We start from the raw sequence: 9654 nt of genomic DNA on the forward strand, positions 1-9654 counted from the left end.
CGATGTTCAACTGACAAAACGCCAATGTTGCCCAATCTCGCCTCGTAGCCAACAACCTCCAAACCAGGCCTTCGTGATGAACCGTGTCCTTAGTCTCTCCAACATGCCTCCAGCAGCGTGACGACCTGAACTGTACACAGTATTTTAAAGCGGCCGAACTAAACTTTCAAAGCAGTCAACAGTGCAGTGCTGGAAAAGCACAACAGGTCAGGCAGTGCCCGAGGAGCAGGACAATCGATGTTTGGGGCATAATCCCTTCAGGCATAAGAAGGGCTTATGCCCGAAACGTCGATTCACGTGCTCCTCGGATGCTGTCTGACCAGCTGTGCTTTTCCAGCACCACACTATAGACTCTGATCTGCGGTCCTCACGTGCTCCTAGTTAATTGTAATCTTACTGTGAAGCCTCTGCCAAGGATGCTACCTTGAAGACGTTCTCCTGAAGGCCGTACACCCGAAATGTCAATTTTCCTGCTGCTCGGAAGCTACCTGACTTGCTGTGCTTTTCAAGCACCACTCTCCTGACTCTGATCTCCAGCATCTGCAGTCCTCACTTTATCCTAAACTTTGAAAGAAAGCTATCTGACTTTGAAAAAAATTATGCTCTGAGCCCTAACTGATGACGGAAGAGAAATGGCATAGGACATGTTGACCTATAAATGTTGCCACTTTCAGGAAATTGTGATTTTGTACACCAGTATCCTCCAGATGTTAATGTTCCAAAAGTTTCTATCATTATTCTGTTTATCCATGAACTTCCCTCCTGCATTAAAACTTCCAAGTATTCACACAAACTCCGTTACACTCGCATTACAATCGCATACATAGTTGCAAAATCACAGAAAATTACACCACTCTCACTCATTCTTCCGCATTCGCACACATTCAGAAAAACACAGATAACTGAACTCACATTCTCGCCCACTGTCTTTCATAAACATTCATTCAAACACAGACAACACTCACTGACACACACATATTCTCTATGGCACTGACGGTTGCCAAGAGACACAGAATTTCAACACAGGAATGAATTCACTGCAATTTTATTCATAAACGGCAACTTACATGATCACTTACAGAAAGATTACAAAGTCACGACAAATACAGCAAATGGAAGGGAAATTTCAGTCAATACATAGCGAAATAATACTTCGGGCAATTGTTTGATTCAAGATGTTTTAAACTCTCCCTCGTGAGCTATGAAAAAGCAAAAAAATTACACATGGAATTCCTTATACTGCTTCATTAACAAACGACAGGAACTTCGCCCCCAATACAGAGGCAATTGATCCATACAGAGAAATGAATTAGATGATGAATACAAACACGATAATAATCGATCCAACCTGCTCACTTCCCATTTTAAGTCATGGCAAAACACACAATTAAACAAAAATAAACGAATGAATGCAAATATAGTTTTTCCAATAAAAAGTAAATGCTGATGAAATGCAATCAAGTGAAGCTTGTATTGAGAAATAAAGATGCTCAGCCTGTTAAAAATGTAAGTGGACGGTTTCTTGCAATATTATCTGCCTCGGGGCCGCCCATGCTGAAATAGACTCTAACATTTACCTGAAATGATAAAGAAAGTAATTTCAATCTACTTGATGCGATATCACTTATGACTCTATTTACAGCACAACAAACTGCCAATGCACAGCTGAAACTGGACTGGGGAAAATAGTAAATCTACACTTGAAATGTCAGACAATGACGGGTTGTATTTCAAACAAGGTGTGACTCTATCTGCGCGCTGTAAAAGACTGCCTGGAATCTGTTCTGAAGACTATTCGCAATGTATTTCAAAGATTCAATACTAAAGGTTGGTCTTATCTGTTTGTTGTGTCTGGTGCAAAATTCAGCGTCACACTTTCAGGGCATGTCAACACTGAAGGCACGATGGACACCTGAGTGATCAGAAGATAATGGATGAATTTTCTGACAGGGCATCTGGGAAAATGCCACAACACCTGGCGTAGCATATGATGCCCTTGACTGAGTTGATTCAAGTAACAATTGGCTCGGTTGAGAGCTGTCCATGAAGCTGGACAGTGCTGATGATGTTGAAGACGATGATGTGTTCATGTCAAAGGCTGTGTCATAGAAACAGGGTCTGCATTAATTTCTAGAAATATTTTAAGGTATCTCATAACACACAACAAAAAAAGCTCTATTTGATTTGAAAAATAAGCATCCATAAGTTTTGTCTTCTAAGTGAGCAGTAAGAGCTACATCATTTAAAACCTGGACCACTAAAAATCCTACCTCCTATATTTTCAATCCAGCCAGTCGCTGATTCATTGTGAACAGTAGTTTTATAGACTTTCTCTCTCACCAGTGAATGAAGCCAGTGCCTGCTTTTCAAAGAGCTGACTAAACGCACTGCCTGCTCAATATCAAAGTAGTTTATTTTTCAAAATGATGTAATTTTTCATGATATTGAAATTAAGATCCTCTCAATGAACACTACACCTTCTCAGAGACAATTTGCGGAGATAAGGCTTCGACTTCGCTTTGCTGTAAATGCGATATTGATCTTAGAATGGAAAGGAATGAAGACAGCTTGTACACACAGAGCGGCGATTATGATGTGAGCAACTGTAGTTCAACTCACCGACTGAACAAAGACCATCATCAGCATTTGTCAGTGCGAGGGATTCATCAGCATTACTTTCCAATTGTGACTGACCATCCTGAGATTCAGTCTCAATGTCATCGTAATGGTCCTGAACTGGAGCTTGAAGAAAATGCATGATTGATTGTCATTGATGCAAATTGCAATACATAACATGGAGAAAAGGAGATCCGTGCTGGAATAGAGCATTAGTGCTGGAATGTAGAATTCGAAGAGTTAGATGGTTCAAAGGAGTCCAGTGTTTGGGGAATATATAGACTTTTAAAGCAAATTAGGTCTATTTTCTCTTTAAATTTGAAAACTAAGCACAATTTTGAAGGTATTACAACTTTTTAAAATGAGTAGATAAGGATGAACTACTTCGAATTGTTGTAGATTCTAGATCTCATATTCATAATCTATGATTTAGAGAATGGCAGTTCTGGAGGCATCACAGGAAAGAAAGGCTGGGAGGGATGTGGAATTGTCTTCCTCTTAAAGTAGCTGATTCAGATCAGTTGCCAATTTTTAAATCTGAGACAGATTATGCTTTTTCTTCAACGAAGTCAATAAGAGATAAGTGCCAAAGGAGACATCTGTATTTAGACCACACAACAACCAGCCATGATCTCACTGCACGCCACAGCACGATTTGGAGGCTGAATGACTTGCTCCTGTCCAACCATTATTATTTCTTTCCATCGAACTGAGGACACTGAGGCGTTGATATGAAATTACGAAGGACATATGTTGGGTAGACAGGAAGGAATGCTTCTCTTTTGAGGGCGAGATAAAACATCAGGGGAATCGATTTCAGGGAAGGGAAAGAAGAATTAAAGATGATTTGAGGAAAATTGTTTTAGCCAGAAGCTGGTGAGAAACTGCGACTCACTGACCATCATGATGTAACAGGCAAAATATGCTGAGAATATATAACAGTATTCAGTGGTGCACCTGCGATGTCAGCCCATATAAGGCAAAGAACCACGTGCTGGTAAATGGCTTTGGAATATTTAGGTACTTGTTTTTACAGGCACAGTCGCAATGGACCATGCCTCTATGAGTACAAAACAGCACATTTCTTAATCATTAACATTGCTCATGTAAGCACGATCAGTGCCAGAGTCATCCTCAGTTTTGTGAGCATTAACAGTTTTATGTTCAGACGGCAGTGGGAGAGTCAAGGACAAAAATGAACTGACTGAAAGTGAACACATACACACCCAAACTTCTGTTGGCGTTCACCTCAAGATCGTCTGATCCCAGATTATTGTCACCGAAGCCATGGCTGGTGTAGTATTCGATGCGATTAACTGAACCAACGGAAGCAGAAATGACTAAAAACGGGAAATGGGGAGTTATTGTCAGATTCACTGTCACAGTGAAGGCATGACCATTTAGAAATTTAATTAGATGAAATTTCTTCAACCACATGGTGGTGGATCCTTAGAATTCATTAACACGAAGAGCTGTGGTTATTAAGTCTTTGACTGTAACAAAACAATGGTGAATGGGCTCTTGATGTGTAAGAGAGTGAAAGGTTTCTGGGAGAACTCAGGAGAAAGAGGTTGAGAAACATATCAGCTGTGATTGAAAAACAGCAGACTGGAGGGGCCGAAAGGTCTAATTCTACTGCTATCTCTCTCAGTCGAATAGACTATGGATTTATGATTTGTAGTCTAATCCGTAACAACAAAGACGAAAACATAATTCCTTCGTCTTCTCTTTAACAATAACGGAAATATTTTCAATGCAACCTATTATAGAAAAAGCATTCAATGCACAGATTGCAGAGAGTCAATGGAAATTTACTCAAGTCCAATTTAACTGCAATGAGAGATTTGAAACAAACTTTTACCCTCACATCATTTTCCCAAACATTACGTTTAATGACTTAATTCTCAATATCATAGTACGTGAGAAAGTGAAAGTATTGCCTTCAGTCTCTGGACAACTCCTTTGTGTCTGATTCGCCTTTAAATGTTCTTAATTAGGTAACACAATGTGCATTTGTTGAATCTATTAAATACCATTTCTACACTTTTGTTTATCGTTGTATGCCATTCTTTGAGAATGCTTTGATACATTATTTTTCAGTATTATTCTCAGTTTGACAACTTAGTCAATCATTTCAAGCGATGTCGTGTAATATTCCCTCTCATCTCTATCGTAATGATCCTAAGATGAAGATCAAAGTCTCTAGTTCTAACCTAAATTCTACGATCTATTTGATTTGTCTCGTCCCTCGTCAGCAGGTTTATTAGACAGTGGTTCCCATGCATGCCAGCCTCGGATGTTTTAAGCATCCACTTTGCACACAGTATCAGTCAAGTAAAAATGTTGCAGCACAAATTCTCGTTTGATAATTATTTTACTGCCGATCAAGTGGGTAATGGATGTTTATTTGAATATAAATTGTGTTCAAAGACATGGGGAAAGACAGGCGAATCTGCAACAGGCATTCGAATTTGTGCTGACACATTGCGGCAAACGACTTCTCTTTGCACTGATGACATTTCGGCGATTATCTAATTAAATCGTTAAAAACTCCTACCAGAACGTAGGCATGTGTAACTGACAGTATTGCCTATGATTATATTATTGTAAAGTCAATCAATGATTCGATTGATTATTCACAGTATCGGAAATCTGATATCGTCAATTTGGAATCAGGGTCGAGCTAGAAAATGTCATTCTGCTCGTATTTAATGACAAGTGTCAGAAATATTCTTCTTTCATCAATTATAGGAAATGGTGATTATAATATATCAAATATGTCTGTCACTAAACACAGACAAATACTCATTCCCTATGATAACATCTTTCACACGAGGACAAGGATTTTATAACTAGCCATTTTTACTTAGTTCACAGACCATTCAAAACTAGAAATTCAAGGGAAGCCAAACTTTTCCGGTTAAGATTAACTATGAGATCGTAAATACATACAGTACCTGACCCATGTTTCTCAGAAGTCTTCTTGACAGGGGGAATGTCCGCAATTTCTTCATAAATTCCTTGATACAAACCAAGGCTTGAGCCACCAGTGTAACGGCCTGTTAAAGGAGGGATAGACAGGTCAGCATTAGTAACTAAACACCCGTGACAACACTGAGTTTATTTCTGAAACAACATTACTGCACAACACATGTAGTTCATGAATTCCAGGAAAATAGAGTCTTGGCACAATATTGACTGATCACTGATGGCAGCAACAATTTGGACAAGCAAGTGAACAGGCCATGATTAATTTTCATTTCTCATCTGTATGCAATGCTTATTTAGTTGAGGGTGTAGAGTGAAATGTTGCTTGTTGGGATCTATATCTCAGTTCTGTTCGAATCAGGAATGATTAATTCCAGATGAAAATGTTCACTAAAAAAAAGAATTCTCAGGTCATAATGGAGCATGTGAGGGAAAATGATGGCTTTCAAAACTGAAACTGCTTAACGCAAAGAAAAAAGTTTTTTATCATTATTTGATGAACAATAGAAAAACTCCTTGATGATTATGGGGCGGTTACACATCAATGTTCTGTAAAAAAAAAGGAAGCTTCAAGTCCAATGATGTATTTAGAATCTGAATATTGTAACTAAACAATTATATGGCAGCTAATACTAGTTGAGTGCAAAAATGTGAGCACGTTAAATATGGAGAAGCTTTTTGACATTGATAACCATAAAGGAAGTTTGTATCTTTGACGGATGGCTGTAAACTATTCTTAAGATAACTTAATATGGACAGAAGCTGACGCATTTTATAATTCGTAGGAGAAAATTCATGCCTATGCTGGAATCTATTGTGACAGCAAAAAAGTCTGGAGATCACAGCGGGTCAGACAGCATCCATGGAGAGAGAGCAAGGTAATGTTTCAAGTCGAGATTATTCTTCATCAGAGTTGCGTGGATGTCTTCTGACCCGCTGTGATCTCCAGCGTTTGTCATTTCCAATATATGACAATATTCGTGTTGATCGTCATCGCTCACCTAGTGGAAGACAATTTATTTGAAATTGGTATAAATAGTGAACAGGTATGATCCGGTTACTCAACAGAACGATGACCGAGAAGTGCAATTAACCCTTTCATTGACCACAACTTCTGTCATCAGCACCAAGAATCTGAAAAACCGTCAAGGAAAACTAACTGATGAATAAATAATTAGAGGCAGAGGGCCAACCTCTCAATGAAAATTAAAGTCACATTGTAACGCTTAGTAATTTATTCTGGAGTGTCACGGACAGATTAATTAAATTAAGGGGTATCCAATATTTATGTTTCTTGCTCATTAAAAGTGATTCAGGACAAATATTACCTTAAGGGTTAATTCAGCTTCGCGCTCCAGGTATTGAAGGACTTGATGAATATTTAATGCAATTCTGATTTTAAAATAACTCTTCTTTGAAGTAATTTAAAGATTTATCTTTGTGCCAATTTAAATTTGATGCTTCAAGAGCAGAGAAGACAGCCAGAAACGACCTCGTCCTCATCATCATCAAGGCCGAATGATGGAAAAGTGCAGCAACAATCTCCAACACCGACACAACATGAAACACGAGCAGAGTGTCACTGCTAGCTCAGTTCAGTCGGGAGACGAGAGGCTCACCTTTCCTTTGATATTTTCTCTGCATTACGACCAGCAGCGCGATCACATCACAGATTAACAGGACTGCCAACGCTAAGCAGATGATGCCAGGTATGGAAATAGATGCCCTTGCCTGTCCTTAAAGAAAGGATTAAAGAGAGATTTCGCTGAGTTACCATCTGCATTGTATAACTGTAAAGAGACCATGCATCAGAAAACGTTGAAATTAGCTTCAACACCGCGAAAATGCCAAAAGTATCAAAGTCACTCATCAGGAATGGAACAACACAAATGTTAATGATAGTATCAATCATAACTACCAGCAAGTGGAGATGAACGGGATGACAGCAACAAATCAGGTCCTGTGGAAGAGATTATACAAATATTCGTGAAGATGCAATTTAATTCAGGAGGACAAATGCCAGCATGTATTTTGAAAACTTAATGTCGAGTGATCGTCACAAAGTCAACATAATGCTTACCAGAACAGATCACATGGGCAATTCCCTTGCGATCACACTCCTTTTGCGTTGGTTCCATGGACAGACAGTCTGACAGAGAGGATTCACTTCCCTTACACTTCACATCATTCTGCCAGATTATGCCTTTCGCCTGGGAATAAGCGGACCCTCCTTGGGATGATAGAGCGAAGCCACATCCCAGCTGTCTGCAGACAACATTGGCCTCAGTCAAATCCCAGGAATCGCCACACAACGCGCCCCAACCTTCATCGCACATTATCTCCACTCTCCCAGAACAGTTGCTGCTTCCTCCAACCAGGCTCACGTTGTGTTGCGAATCTGTGATAAAGAACTGGTTATTACTGAAAGCATGACAGAGCAGAAACGCCATTCCGAGAGTTGACACAATCATGAGGACGCACCTGCTTGCTGATGGCAAGAATTTGAATTGAGGGACTGCTCCTTTGTTGCATTGGTCTCTGTGAAGAGGAGGAACATGTTGACTCCATTGGAAATCAGTTTTTGAAATGACAATGGAAATTTGAGATTTGCTGTGTTACCTGAACAAACAACACCTGCATCTTCCCTGTGTTCGCAGTTGTGTTGACCCCACGGATTTCTCTTACATTGCCACAGGGTTGGCTCGTGTGACAGGCACTCCACTTCATCGAGCCAAATAGGTCCCGTTCCTGCTCCGAATCGCTGAGTGTAATAATCAATGTCCTGGAGAGCACCGCACTGCAACTGTTTACAAATCACTTCCCCATCGTGGAAGTCCAGACTTTCTGAGCACACCGTTCCCCAGGCCTCATTGTAGAACACTTCCACTCTTCCCTCACACCGATGCTTTCCATTCACCAGCCGCATCTCCTTGTGATCTGTTTATATAATAACAGACAGCCATATTGACAGATAGTTTATGGCTTCAGTACGAAACAGTGACTATCCTCTGATATGCAGCACAGGTGACATAAAATAAGGTGGTACATAAGCAAATTTATTACGCGATTGGAAGGAGTTCAAGACATATCAAGGAGAAGCAAGAGTTTGAGTTTGAAAAGACATTGAACAATGTGTCACTAGAACCTTCAAAGGATTGATAATGCAAAGTTGTAGAGAAAGGAAACTGACAGCAAACCGAAAGTCTGGCGTCACAATAGGTTGTCAGATTTACAGAAGAGTGGAAGTGATCTGCTGGAACTGTGACAGGTCGCATGGCTATTTAATATTGCAGGAAGGAAATTAGATTCGGTAACCCCAAGCCAATTCCAAACATTCTGATTGACAACAAATTACAGTTCAAGACAATCGCCACAAAGAAAAATGCATAGTAATAAATGGGCAGTATGGGTGTCCAGTGCGTGATAGAATTTTAATTCACTTAAGTCTAATGTGGTGAAATCTGACAGAAAGCATGAAGAGGGCAGACACGAATTGTAAACAAGAAATCCTTCTGATACTTGGTTGCAGAGAGATCAAGGGAGACACAGAAGGCTGGGCTGGCCAGTGGCTGTGCATAAAACTTGAAATCAAAAATAACAGTCTGTGACATGTAAGTCCTTTTGGACATCGCGGAGAATATTCACTTCACCCAGACTAGTGATGCTGGTCCATCAATTACACATTTCGCACTGAGCATGACGTATTATTTAGAGAAATATATGCATGGGAAGACTGTTTATTACTGATACAAATGGAGAGTCATAGAGATGTCCAGCTCAGAAACAGACTCTTCTGTCCAACTCATCCATGCTGACCAGTTATCCTAAACTAATCTAGTCCCATGTGTCTGCACTTTGCACACTTCCGTCTAAACATGTCCTGTTCGTATAGCCGTTCAGATGCCTTCCAAATGCTGCAAATGTAGCAACCTCCACTACCTCCTCTGGAAGTTTTTTCTATCCAAGCACCACACACTGAGCTAAAAAGATACCCCTTAGTTCCCTTTTATATTTTCTCCTCTCACCTTACACCGATGCCATCTATTTCTG

General features: G+C 39.9%; 1 long non-coding RNA gene across 1 annotated transcript; it reads right to left on the reverse strand.

Annotated features, from left to right (window-relative positions):
- Positions 1 to 2654: 2654 nt before the first annotated feature.
- LOC132807699 (uncharacterized) lies at positions 2655 to 7288 on the reverse strand. Its single transcript, XR_009641983.1, has 3 exons — positions 7224 to 7288; positions 5574 to 5675; positions 2655 to 2742 (listed from the first exon to the last, which is right to left on the reverse strand). It is a non-coding gene; the product is annotated as an uncharacterized LOC132807699 (long non-coding RNA).
- Between the last annotated feature and the right edge of the window lie 2366 nt (positions 7289 to 9654).

Source organism: Hemiscyllium ocellatum (genome assembly GCF_020745735.1).
Source record: "Hemiscyllium ocellatum isolate sHemOce1 chromosome 27 unlocalized genomic scaffold, sHemOce1.pat.X.cur. SUPER_27_unloc_2, whole genome shotgun sequence".
NCBI lineage: Eukaryota > Metazoa > Chordata > Chondrichthyes > Orectolobiformes > Hemiscylliidae > Hemiscyllium > Hemiscyllium ocellatum.